Raw genomic sequence first — 15,020 nt, forward strand, 5'->3', positions numbered from 1 at the left:
TCATCATTGTCCTGATGAGACCCTCACATTCTGAATTGGTTTGAAACGTCGTTGACACCATTGAAAGGACAATCCTTAGGCAAAAGCATCATAAAGCACTCTTGTTGCTTTTTCTTCATTTTCTGAAATATCCTGATACAAACCAATAACCTTGTATATATTTATTTGTAAATGTTATAAGTCACTTACGGAAACTTTCCTTTGATGTGTGGTTATGGTAACTTCTTCTATCACTTATCTTTCCAAAAACACTTACCACAAAATCATTTTGCGCAGTTGGATATAATTGTATTTACTGTTTCTAATGTATATAAAAATAACAAAACAAAAAGTAAACGACTCAGTTTGGCTGAACTGAATGTCATGACAGTGTGGTACAGGTGATAAAATTACAATTTTTTTTTTTTTACTGTTGTGACAGATGAATACTGTTCGGTAATTCTAAATCTTAGCTCTTTGAATTAATTTCACTCAAGAACTTTCCTTGTTAAAATAGAGAATCATCTTTACAAATGAGTTCCATGTGGACAATTGTTGGGAGGTAATGTAAAGTAAAGGCACAGCAGCCACTCGTGATAAATCCACTGAGAGTCACAAAAGAGACTTCACATAGAAGGTTTATAAAAATGTTCCTATTCAACACACATATTCAATCATTAAAACATGACTATCATACTTTCAGGGCATAAAACTCATTTGGAAATATTACTAGCAGTACTAGGCACACTCGCATTGTTATGATATCAAGAGTATGCACACTGTGGACCATTCCTAATCTACCCCAACCCTCTATTTGTGAGAGAGCACCCTTATGCGCTGCACAAAATAAAAATTATGCACATACAAGAAGCAAGAACACTTTTTAACAGCACCACGGGCCGGGGACAAGCGGGAAAACTCATTGTCAAATGTATTGTACTTTTGGCAACCAATCAACGTACATAGCGGCACTACAGGCCAGTGTAGTGAATCACAGGTGGGCTGCACATGATCACCCTCACAAACACACACACACACATCCACTCCGCACCTCTACACAGTTCCCCACAGGTATCAGCTAATCCGTACAGCATGCTCTTACACACACATAGGCACTCAGCACCCTAATACGGTGCCACTGGTACCCGGCAAGTCAACGGTTCACCCTATCTAGACTCCATGGCCCAAGCCTCCCGCAACCCTCTGGTTCACCCTGATTGTCCTCCACCCCCGGCTGGCAAATAACCAAACCCGTCCCCCTGGACACTGGGCTGCATGCGGTCGAAGTCACACTGTCTGGGTCCTCGTCAAGCAGGTGGGAATATGTAGCAGTTTTAATTAGGAGATAGACTTGGGAAGTTCACCCACAGGCTTCTGCACTGTCTCAGAAGCGTTTCTTCAACCTAGTCAATCTCTCTTGCACTTGGAGAAGGCACTTGGTCCGCCACGATGACGGTCAAAAGGGGACAACTGATGAATGGGGCGTAACACAGGGGGAGCCTCTCCATAGGATGAGGCGCCTGATTGGTACACAATGATCCGAGTCGTACCCAGTCAAACCAGGAAGAGCGTCAGATGCTTTTAAGGGATGGGTCACACCAGGGCACTATTTCTAACATAATGAGTTGCAAATTCTGCACCTCCTGGGAAAGGAGACACAACGACTGGTGCGCGCTGAGGGGCATATTTACAAAACCCTTGCGCCACTGGGGTGTCAATTTATTTGACGCTCTAGTGGTGCAGTGTCCTGGCCCATATTTACAAGGCCACGCAAAGCCACCCTGCGTGGCTTTATTGCCTTGTAAATATGGACCCTTTCACGCATTACCCTGCGTGAAAGGGGTGTTCCATGGGTGTTGCTGTGGGTTTTACCACGCAACACCCATGGATTCTGACGCATTCGTAGAGTTACAAGGTTTTGTAAACCTGGGAGTGGCTCAAATTCAAACGACTTCCCAGGGGAGGCTTAAAAGTGGCGCAACAAGGAGAAATACCTTTATTTCTCCTCTTTTTTTCTTCTTCTTTCTATGTGTGCTGCACTTTTCAGCACATATAGAAGGAGGAAAAAGCCATCAATGATTGTTTTTGTGCAGGTAAGTGTCCCTTGCTTCACAAAAACAATCATCCCTGCACCGCAGGCCCCCTTGCACTATGGTACAAGGGTGCCTGCGTTGGCCTTAGGCTGCCTAATGTGCACCAGCGCAGAGGAAACCACAGGGATGCGTTGTATTGTTGTTAATACAACGCATCCATTCACTTTCCTAATCACGCAGCTTGGCACAGCAAAATGGCTTGCAGCGCCAGACTCAGTCATCTTGTAAATATGCTCCCCAGTTTGGTTGCACCAGGCAATTCCAGTCACATAAATCGAAAAGTTGCAATTCCGTACCTCCTTGAACATGAGGCATAATGTCCGCTGCACAATGATACAGGTTGCACCAGAACAGTCTGGTCACACATACAGGAGCAAGCTCAGCTGAGCCAAATGAAGTAGGACGCGCGCTGGAAAGTTAGTCCTTGTATTTGTTCTGTTTTAAACCTGTAATTACGAACTGTTTTATTGAAATGCCAGAAAGGTGCTTTTAAAATTATCCTTTGCTGCTAGACTACTTTGCTGTTATCTTGCACTATTATCGTCAGTTTCCCTGCTCCGCCCACTCCCCGTTCCACCACGGGTTTTCCCGTTTGCTTGTGGAGGGAGATTGCGGAAGAATCTTGGTTGGTTAATTGACGGGGAGGCGGGGTATCACTCGACCTGCGGGCACGTGATTCATTGACAGGCTTTATTATTCATGACTGTTGACCCGCGCAGCGGACGCGCGCTGGAAAGTTAGTCCTTGTATTTGTTCTGTTTTAAACCTGTAATTACGAACTGTTTTATTGAAATGCCAGAAAAGTGCTTTTAAAATTATCCTTTGCTGCTAGACTACTTTGCTGTTATCTTGCACTATTATCGTCAGTTTCCCTGCTCCGCCGACTCCCCGTTCCACCACGGGTTTTCCCGTTTGTTTGTGGAGGGAGATTGCGGAAGAATCTTGGTTGGTTAATTGACGGGGAGGCGGGGTATCACTCGACCTGCGGGCACGTGATTCATTGACAGGCTTTATCATTCATGACTGTTGACCCGCGCAGCGGACGCGCCAAAGGCGCGCCAAAGGCAAGCCCGTCTGCGCCCGTCCGCGGCCGACCGGGGCTAGAGGCCAAAACCCCTGCCCCCCAGTCTTTTTCAGGGTCCCCAAGGTTAGTTTACACCTCGCCACAGCTTCTTGCCCTACGACCGATGTGCAATGCTGATTGTGTTCCTTTAGCTGTTGGTAATGCTTTCACCCACACCTGTTCGGGGGCGCATTGCTCCTTCTCCTTGACCCACTCTTTGGAGTACGACGTCAAAACAACCATGATTTCCGAAATTATTGTTCCTAAGTTTCGCTTCTTAAGCTTAAACTGTCGCTCCCTCCCTAAGCATAAAAGTTTCATCTTTGACCTCCTTCTGGAGGATTCACCAGATGCCTTCTTTTTAACTGAGACTTGGCTCCACGGGAGTTCCGGGCCAGACATAGCTACTGCTCTTCCGTCCAATTACGCCATAGCCAGATTGGACAGAACCACTGGGATAGGCAGGGGTATTGCTGTTATTTATAAACATTCTTTTCAATGTAACTTAGAACCCGTTAACCTTCCTAACTGTGAAGCCGCATTATTTAAACTTATACTTACTCCTAATTTTTCCTTTTCTGGGCTCTTGATTTATCGCCCTCCAGGTTCCTCCTCATTATGGTCGGCCACTTTGCCTGGTTTGGTATCCTCCCTGCTTATGACATCCACAAACTTTTCCCTTCTTGGCGATCTGAATCTTCACTTAGAAGACGCCACTAATGCTACATGTTCCAATCTCATTGCCGATCTTTTAGCCATGAATCTGTCCCTCTTTAATTCCGGCCCTACTCATAAAGCCGGCCATTTCTTAGATCCTATCTTTTCTAATGTTACATCTTTTGTGTGTGAACCAGCGTTACCCATTCTTTGGTCGGATCACTTCCTACTGAAATTTCAAATTCTGGCTCTGGTCAGTTTACCCTCTGCTTTTCCCCAATCTATCTTTTTTAAGAGGGACTGGAAAAAAGTCGATATCAATATTCTGAACAACCTGCTAAGTGATAATAAACCTTCCTCTACTTTGCAGGTACCTGTTTCTGTTAATAATATTCACAATTGGCTGTCCCATGCTGTTGATGTTAGTCTTCCTCCTATTAAGAAAAAATCCACTTACCATCACCCTCCTGCTCCATGGTTTACTGACAGTCTGAGGACTGAAAAATCCAAATGTAAAGCATTGGAAAGGAAATGGCGCCGAGATTATGCCCCGGATCTGAAAATAGCATATAAAAATTCTATGAAAATCTATCATGATCTGTGCAAATCCACGCGAGCTGTGTACACTTGCAACAGTATCAACACTGCTACTAATCGTCCAAAGACACTTTTTAGCTCAGTGAAAAATCTTGCTGGCGCTCAGACTATAGCAAAGCCTTTGCCTCTTGACAAGCAATCATGTGATGATCTTGCAAATTTTTTCTCTGATAAAATAAAGCTTATCCACTCAGAAATAGCTAACTCCTCTCTGACTTGTTTGAAGTCCCTTTCAACTCCGGCTAATACCTCTCAGGAATATTTTAGTGCCCCCTCCAATCTGACCTCCTGGCCTCTATTGGAATTGGAGTCTTTTATTTCTATTCTTGGTACAATTAAATCTGGTTCTCCAAATGACCCTTTACCTATTTCCATCATGAAACAACTGGATCCTGTCCATCTCCAAGTTATTATGGAAGTTCTCAATTCTTCCTTAAAATCATCTATTGTTCCGCCGGTCTGGAAGCATTCTATGGTAGTTCCTTTGTTAAAAAAGCCTGCTGCCGATCCCAAAGTCCTGTCTAATTTTCGACCCATTTCTCTTATTTCTATCTTTTCTAAACTCTTGGAAAGGCATATCCACACTCATCTCGCAAAGTTCGTGGATACAAATAAGCTTCTCCACTCCTCACAGTCTGGTTTTCGTGTTGGTTTCTCGACTGAGACCACACTTTTAGGCGTTACAGAAAGACTGCGTTACTTATTGGATTCTGGTGACACAGTCGCGCTCATACTATTAGATCTGAGCGCGGCTTTTGACACCATCTCTCACCCCATCCTGATTAGCACTCTTAAATCTTTTGGTATTTGCGGTTCGGCCTTGGAGTGGTTATCCTCCTTCCTTACCGACCGCACTTTTCAAGTCTTTTCTGCGTCGGACAGTTCCAACGTCCTTCCTTCACCTTTCGGAGTTCCTCAGGGCTCTATTTTGAGCCCTTTGCTCTTCAATTTGTACGTCAGGCCTCTTGCGGACATTGCTGTTAACGCAGGACTTTCTCTTTTTACTTACGCCGATGACTCCCAAGTCATTTTTTCGCTCTCCAAATCAGATTCCTCTTCTTCCCTTTCTGCTCTCCAGACGGGCCTACGCCAAATTGCTGTTTGGATGAACAACAATTATCTAAAGCTAAACGCAAATAAAACGGAAGTCCTTATTCTGGGTTAGCAGAAGGATCTTTGGGGCGCATGTCACTGGCCGAACGAGTTGGGTACTCTTCCTCGTCCAGTTGACCATGTCCGTAATTTGGGTTTCTACATTGATGACTCCTTGAAAATGCACCATCAAGCCATCAAAGTTGCAGGCACCTGTTTTACCATCTTGAAATGGTTGCGTAAAATTATTTGGATGCTGCCTAAAGACACCCAAAAAACCGTAGTCCATGCTCTTATTACGTCACGGCTGGACTACGGAAACGTTCTGTTTTTGGGTGCAAATAAGGCGGTATCCCGCAGGCTTCAACTTGTGCAAAACTCTGCTGCCCGACTCCTCTGTGGGGTTCCTAGATGCTCTTCTATCTCCCATCATCTCCGTGATCTGCACTGGCTTCGAATTGACAAGCGGATTGAGTTCAAAGCTCTGACCTTTATGTACAAAATCAAATGGGGCTTAGCACCTGACTATTTACAGACTCTTGTCTGTCCGTATGTTCCTACTCGTCATCTTCGCTCTGCCTCACTTGAAAAATTCCATGTTCCTAGGTTTAGACTTTCTACAATGGGAGGCAGATCCTTTTCCGTCTTGGGTCCCTCTCTTTGGAACTCAATTCCTCTTGCCTTCTTATCCCCTCTTTCGTCGTTCACTGAAGACCTGGCTTTTTGTTCAATGATTTCTTCCCTTGTTCCAGTTTTTGCGTCTAGGCGCCGGGAAACCCTTGTTGGGTAGCTGTTGCGCCATAAAAATTAAATAAATAAATAAATAAAATAGAATGAGGCACTACTACAGGTACACCCCCACCTCCGAGGGTCGCACCCTGTGAATAAGACACCACACGCAATGAGCATGCAGTCGGCGTATCACATGAGAGAGATGCGGCACAATCACCGAAACAAGCCACGCGGGGTCCCGCAACCAGTGAATTAGCTCACCACCCACTAATCGTTTATGAGTGTTGGGGTCCCTGCAGTACAGGAACCACACGCCTTATATGCGGGCAAGATTTATGGGCTCTGAACTAGGCAATCAGGACTCCAGACATGTCTTAAGTCCATGCTCACACCAGTTTGGATATAGTAGTCGAGGTGGGTACTTGAGAGGGCACCGCACTCCAGATGTCACAGGTAGATGATGTAGGTCCCTTGCAGGAGATCTTTGATGTCCCTGAGAGCTCCAAGAGAACAGGAGGCCCGCAGTCGGCCTCTTGGAGAGAACACTTCAGAATGCCACAGTTCAGCTGGTCCTTGGCCCAGGCCAGTCTCTATTTGGACAGTTATCCTCCATGTGCACAACAGAGTCCTCTGACAATGTGCACCATGCAGCCCGGGCTCTCTGGTCCCACATCCCAGCAAGCGTATCTCACCCTTTGCTGAAGGATGGCATCCGTATTTATACTGTCTTGTGGCTTAGAAGTTTGAGCTGGTTTAGGGGATTTTCCCTTTGAACCACAGATGTCTACCCTAAATTGTAGGACCGTCTGCCATGGGGCCTTGTAATGCAGATCTTAATCTTTAGTGAGGCCTGATCCGGTCCCTAGAGGCTAGGTGTCACGACCTCTATCTTCAAACTATCCCATTCGGCCCTCAAGTGGCACAGGTCTGCCGTTCCCGTGGGATGCCCATGGTTTATGGCTGTTGATTGGGGATTGCACAGATGTACTCCTCCCGACCTCCCCTGGAGCCAGGCACCATGATCTCGAGACTTTTGGAGCATAGAAATGCCCATATTCTATAAGTGTCATTTTTAAGCGAGTTACACTATAACCCCTTTGCCAATGGAAAGTTTTTGGCACTGCAAATCCATTGATATGAAACATCATGAGGCTGCTCCACTGCAATTCACTATTGCAGTCTGTGGTAAAGTCAACTGCTTCCCCATGTCAACCTATTGGAAGCTCAGACCTCATAGGTAGTGAAAACTGATATAGGTATTCCTCACTACCTGGGTGCACAAGTGCTATTGTGCACCCCGACCTGCGACAGCAGGTGGGACACATCATTCCCAGCACCAAGGGTGCAAGTGCTCCAGCCAGAGTCTGCACAGCAAACTGGACATGGGTTTAACTAATACATGTGTCTGTGCGCATCCACAAGCCTGCGTTGGCATGTGGCACACACCACTATGGGCACCATAGGTGGGGAGTGCACTTACAGCAGCCTACACTGGCACGATGCTTATGAGTTTACTCATGATGGATTCCAGTGTGCACCCACTGGTCTGCATTGACAGACTGGCCCATGTTTGAGAACACTGAATCTGTGCCACTTTCCATAACAGATATTAAGGCGCACACACTTTTACGCGGTATTTAGAGGGGGAAAGTGCCCAAAGTACAGAGAACCAGGTGGAAAAAGCAAAACCTTCCAGGAAATGCTACCTGACAAGTATCAGGTCCAATATGTGTCCCCCGCAGCTGAAAGTTCAAAGGTTCTACCCAGCATCCAGTTATTCCTCCTCACTAAGCGGAAGAACCTAGATAGGCCATCCGCAGAGGAGTGGTTGAGCCCTGTTTGGTGTTCCAATCTAAAGTCTATCCCTTGTAAGGAAATGGACCATCTCAATAATCATGGATTCGAACCATTTATCTGCATTACCTACCTGAGGGGTCTGTAGTCTATTTGAACCAAGAAGTGCATCCCAAACAGATACAGCCGCAAATTCTTCAAGGCCGAGAACACTGAGAAGGATTCCCGCTCTATCGTGCTCCACCGTTGCTCCAGTGGGAGTAACTTTCAGGAGATAAAGGCTACCGGCTGGTCTAGACCCTCCTCGTTCAATTGCGACAGCATGGCATGATACCCTGTTCAGAACCATCCGTCTGAATAAGGAACTCCTAAGAGAAGTCCAGGGCCCGGAGCACAGGAGATGTGCACATTGGCCCATTTGAGGGAGTCAAATGCCTTTTGGAAGGTCTCGGTCCAGATTACATGTCTGGGCTGCTTCTTTGAAGTCAGCCCCGTCAAGTGGGTCACAATGGTGTCATATCCCTAAACAAACCTTCGGAGGTACCCAGCGAGGCCCAAGAAGGCCCTGACGCCTGTTTGGGTTTTGTGGGGTGGCATGGTGAGCAAAAGAATGATGGATTTAACCCAGATCTCTTGACTGGGGGTAAATGTTTTGATTTGTTCTGCATTCCGGCCATCAATTGTGTGTCTTTTGCACCCTTGGGTAGCTTGGCACTGAGCAGTCGGGCTTACTACCGAAGCAATATGTAAAGCAAAGGAACAGCAGCCACTCGCATTTGATCCGCTGAGTGTCACAAAAGAGACTTCACACAGGATATATGTAAAAACGTTTCTATACAACATGCATAATTCAATCATTATAACATGAGTACTATAACCTTTTGGGGCATAAAATACATTTGAAAATATTACTAGCAGTACTAGACCCACTCGTATTGTTATGAAATCAAGAGTATGTACACTGTGGACAATTCCTAATCTACCCCCCTCCCCAATTGAGAGAGAGAGCACCCTTATGCAGTGCACTATATAACAATTATGTACATACACGAAACAAGAACACTTTTTAGCAGCACTGTGGGCTGGAGCCAGGCAGGAAAACCCAATGTCAAATGTACTGTACTTTAGGCAAGCAATCAACGTATAAAGCAGTACCACCGGCCACACACCCACTTTGCACCACTATGCAGTGTGACAGGTATCAGCTAGTCCGTACAGCACACTTTTACACACACATACACACATACACACTCAGCACCCTAAGGCAGGGCCACTAGTACCCAGCAGATAAATAGTTTCTCTTCTGCAGACTCTATGGCCAAGCCTCCCTCCACCTTCTGGTTCACCCTGATTGTCCTATACCCCCGGATAGCAAATAACTAACCCCCCCACCTCACTGGACACTGAGCTGCACACAGCCGAAGTCACAGGAGGGACTATATAGCAGTTTTAATTAGGAAATAGAAGTAAAAAAGGGAGAGGTTATCAGCCACTAGGAAGTTCACCCAAAGGTCTCAAAACACAAACGAGTCATCCAGTCTCTTGACCCACTTCCAAAATGTCTCAGAAGCATTTCTTCAACCCAGTCCTTCTCTCTTGCTACTACCTGATGACAAGATGTCTTCAGAAGGTGTCCAGGTATGGAGAGGGCAGTTGGTCCACCATGATGAGGGTCAAAAGAGGACAACCAATGAATGGAGAGCAACACAGGGGGAGCCTCTCGATAGGATGAAGCACCCCGAGTGGTACACGATGATCCTGGTAATTTCCAGGCAATCCAGGCACAGTGTTTGGTGCACGAAGGGATGGGTTGCACCAGGCAATTCAGATTTCAAACACGATGAGTTGCAAATCCGCGCCTCCTGGGAAAGGGAGCACAATGACTGGTGCATGTTGAGTTGGGTTGCACCAGGCAATTGCGGTCACACGCAGCGAAGAGTTGCAATTCCATACCTCCTTGGACTTGAGGCACAATGCCCGACGCATGATGATACGGGTTGCACCAGACCAGTCCGGTCACACACACAGGCGCAAGTTCAGCAGAGCCACATGAGGTAGAATGAGGCACTACTATGGGGATACTTCCCCTCTGTGAATCGGACACCGCACGCAATGAGCATTCAGTCAGCGTGTTGCACGAAAGCGATGCGGCACGATCGATGAAACAGGCCACGCGGGATCCCACAACTGGTGAATCCGCCCACCACTCACTAGATGCTTATGAGTGTAGGGGTCCCTGCAGTATGGAAATCACACCCCTCGGATACGGGCAAGATTTCTGGGCTCCGCACTAGGCAATCTGGTCTCCAGACACACGCTCACACCACGCTACTAGTTTGGATTTAGTAGCTGAGGCGGGCACTAGAGAGGGCACCGCTCTCCAGATGTCATGGCTAGATGGTGTGGTCATTTGCAGCAGATCTTTGATGTCCCTGAGATCTCTGAGAGAACAGGATTCCTGCGGTCAGGCCCTTGGAGAGCACACTTCAGGGTGCCACACTTCAGCATGTCTTCAGCCCTGGACAGTTATCCTCCATGAGCACAACAGAGTCCACTGACAATGTGCACCATACAGTCAAGTTTCTCCGGTCCCATGTCCCGCAAGCGTATCTCACCCTTTGCTGAAGGATGGCACCCGTAGTTATACTGTTGTGTGGCTTTGAAGTTCGGGGTGGTTTAGGGGGTTTTCTAATTGAACCACAGATGTCTACCCTAAATTGTAGGCCTGTCTGCCATGGGGCAGTGGAATGCTGATTTTAATCTTTAGTGGGGACATGATCCGGCCCCTAGAGGCTGGATATCACATCCTCTAGCTTCAGTCTATCCCATTCGGCCCTCTAATGGCAGAGGTCTGCCATTCCCAAGTGATGCCCATGGTTTACGGCTGTCAATTGGGAATACAGAGCTGTGCTACGCCGATCCCTGGTGTCCACTGGAGTCATGCACCATGGTTCCCGAGACTCTTGGAGCATAGAAATGCACATATTCTATAAGTAGTATTTCTCCGCGAGTTAGGCCAAAATGGAAAGGGTTTGGCACTGCAAATCCATTGATATGAAACATCATGAGGCTGCTCCACTGCAATCCACTAGTGCAGCCTGAAGTAATGTCAACCGCTTCCCCATGTCAACCCATGAACAATCCTCATAGGTAGTGAAAACACACATAGGCATTCCTTACTCCCTGGGCGCATGTGCGCTATTGTGCACACCGACCTGCGATGGCAAGGGGGGAACTTAATTCCCAGCATCAAGGGTGTGAGTGGGCCTGCCTGAGTCTGCACAGCAGAGTGGACACAGGTTTTACTAATATGTGTGCCTGTGCGCACGCACAAGCCTGCGTTGGCAGGCAGCACATGCAACCACAGGCACCATAGGTGCTGGTGTGCACTTATAGCGGCCTACATTGGCACGCTGCTCATGAGTTTACTCACGATGGATGCCAATGTGCACCCACTGGTCTGCCCTGACAGACCGGCCCATGTTTGAGACCATTGAATCAGAACCACTTCCCAACATGGATCAGAAGGCACACATACTTTCATGTGGTATTTACAGGGGGAAAGTGCCCAAAGCATGGAGGCCACATAAGAGAATGAGCAAAACCCAGGTGGAAAAAACAAAAAGTTGTGGGAAGCGCTACATGATGAGTATCAGGTACAACAATGGAGGGCCCTGGTTCCATTTTGGGAGACCCACACCTGCATGGTGAAACATGGAGAGGAGGTAGACGGATCCCCCAGATTTGTGTATTGCTTTATTCCTGTAAGCTGGGTGGGTCACACACGGGGAAGGGGAAGACCAGGCCTCCCCTGTATACTTCAAAGGGTGCCCTTTGATTCAGTGAGAGGTCATAAGGAAGGGGCCCGGGCACATCTGAGGAATGAGAAGGGGATGATAAAGGAAACATAAAGCATAGGGCTAGGGCCCTGTGCTAACCTTTTGATGCACATATCACTGTGGCCGACATCCAGGTGGGAACTCTAGTCACTCCCATGGCCTATGTTGTGGGACTGTCAGCTTTGGAGACACTCCTGTTGGAAAAGAATGCTTAGCAAGAGGTAGCAGAGGAGTGGACACTTCAAAAGAAGCAGAACCCCAACATAAAACTTAAAAGACTCAGACCGTCAATCACATTTGTTGTCTGGAAATGGATTATAAGAAGGGGAGTTTGAGAGCCCAAATGTTGTCATCTGCCAAGCAGCCAGACAGGCTGTGTGAGGAGAGGAAGCTCTGCTAGGCCTCTGCCTATGACCAGGACTGGGGGCCAAGGACAGCTATTCTCCCAGCTGTTTGAAGGGACATCACCCAGGGGATTCAAGAACACCTGTTCTGGAGCCTGGAGCTCCAGCGTGTGTTTGCTTGCCAAGACCAGTGTGATCTATGGGGAAGAGCAGAGCACTGGAGGGAATGAGGTCCAGTGGGGAGCCCTGTAGAGTGAACTCCCTGTGTGAGGGGAGTAGAAACAGCTGCTGCACCGATCGGGTTGTTGCCCATGTACAGGACAGAGTTGGTCACCCCTGTATTCCAGGAGAGGACTGCTGTGAAATTAGCCACATGTCATGCTGAGCCGATTGGGCAGGAGCCTTGGCGTACTAGTGAGATGGTAACCCCTTATGCAAGGAGGGGCCACAGCAGAAAAGACTGCTGTGTGATAAGGGCTAAAGCTTTGAGCGGTAGCATGAGGGGCCCCTGTGTACCAGGACGGGCAATCGTGGAAAAATTCACAGTGCTGATCAGCCAAAGCCCATGGACAGTGAGTTGTGGTGACCCCGTATGTCAGAAGGGCTTACTGGGAGCACCAAGGACTGCAACTTGTTCTCTCCCCACCTGTGAAGATGTGAGGACACCATAGGATCACCCATGCACCTTCACCCAGGTGAGGAACCCAAGACACTATCGCTGTAGCCCCTTCCCAGTGGGAGCCGAATAAACACTTACCCCACAGGAGGAGCTGCAGAAAGTCTCCAGTAGCTTCAGGAGCACGAGTGAGAGTCTCTGCACCCGCTGAGTGCAGCTGCCTGGGCCGCGTGTGGCCGGCTTATCTGAACTTGGCTGCAGCCAATGTGAGTGCTTGCAGACAGGGAGCACTCCATAACTCCTGAAGGTGTGGGTAAGACTGGTTTCGAGCCTGTCAGCTGCAGGGGAACTTTCTGCTAATTTAGCGTGATGGCACTGGAACACAAATTTATTTTTAACATTAATTTAGCATTCTTTAAACAACAATATATACAATAAGCCAAACATTTTTTACGAAATAACATTTATATATGTGGAAACGTGGGTCTCCTGCAGCAGTAAAAGAAAATAGCAAAACAGTGAAAGACTTAAGAATTAGAGTCTGGCCATTTGCATAATGACATGGCAAAATATTAAATACCATAAAACCATGTTAAAAAACTTTGAAAAACCAATAGACAAATGATAGGCCTTAATCTGTCGTTTCATCCTCAGTAGAACAATCCATAGACAACAAATAGTTACGCAGTGGCTGCCAGATATCCTTGGGCCTATATGTAATTGGTTGTAGAGAAGCAGATAACTCAGAGTTAGTATCACATTAAGATAGGTCTTTCAACCAAGCTACCCTCATTGGGAGGGTGGGAGCCCCTCAGTGAAGTGAGATTTGGCGTTTGGCAAGCAATAAGGCGATGGCAGTATAGTGACACAACCCTAATGGCAATGATTTAACGTAGCCCAACAAGGCCATTAGGGGGACAGGTGAAAGAGATTGTCCAATCATGTGTGAGAGAATGGAGTAGATATCTCTCCAAAATGAGGCAATCACCCAACAGGCCCACGCCAGGTGAAAAGAATCTGCATGTTCCGCTTTGCACTTAGGGCAGCAGTGAGATCTAATATAGTCAACTTTCGCCAGAGCATCAGGAGTAGTGTAGGTTCTGTACTGTAATATTTTATGGCGCTGGTTGCCAAAAATAAGTTTGGTGTGCATGCCCATTTGTCTAAAAATGTAGATTCCCAAGTCATGTTCCCATGCAGTCTTGGCCCTATCTACACCAGCAGGCCTCAAATGCAAGGAAGTGTGGTACAGTTTGGAAACAATGTGACTGCTATCTGGGAAAGTGATCACTATAGAGTGTGGTGGGAAATCTTTGGGTTCAGTCGGGTAGACGGGCAGCACTCCTCGCAATGTACTTTGTAACCAGTGAAATATGAACCTCTCCATAATTGCAGCATGTCCACCCTTGGCCATAGTGGAAATGGGCTTGAGCACGGCATCCGCAGTATAGTCAAAAATCAGGTACTCCAAAACCACCAAGCCCATAGGGAAGCGTTAGAACCTCCCAGCAAATGCCAGTCCAGAAGCCGGCCCATATTAACTGAATGAGTAAACTGTGCAGGGAGATGAAGAAATTGTTGGTAAGGGTAATTGGGATATTTTAAAAAATATATAAAAAGTAAGGCAATACAATCATATTTATAATGGCTAGCTGCCCAGCCATGCCCTATGGGAGCTTAATTAATCGCTCAATTTGCGTCTAAAGTCTGCTAAGTGCAGGCTCATAATTGCGACAAATAACTTCGGAATGGTCCCTGTGAACATGGATGCCTAAATATTTGGTGGAATAAGGACACCACTGAAAGGGATCGCAAGGTACAGTGGAAACTGTAGTGGAAATAATTTGGATTTACTTAAATTAATAGGGAGGATGGACAAAACACCAAAATGCTGCAGATCACGGATAAGTGGAATCAAATTTACAGAAGGGTCACAAACAAAAAGCATAATGTCATCAGCATAAAGGGAAGCTAACAGTGTACCCTGCTGGAACCTGAGGCCCATATGTAAATGCTTCTCCTGTAAATGACAGACCAAAGGGTACATGGCAATTATAAACAAAAGAGGAGAAAGGAGGCAACCCGCTTGAGTGACACGCGATAAGGGGAATGACTGTGAGTGTGCCATTGAGTAGTAGGCGGGCCATGGGGGTCACAATGAAGCAAGTGGATCAAATTACAAAAACCTTTAGGGATGCCCAGTTTGGCCCAAGT

This window comes from Triturus cristatus, chromosome 7 (assembly GCF_964204655.1).
Source record: "Triturus cristatus chromosome 7, aTriCri1.1, whole genome shotgun sequence".
Taxonomy (NCBI): Eukaryota; Metazoa; Chordata; class Amphibia; order Caudata; family Salamandridae; genus Triturus; species Triturus cristatus.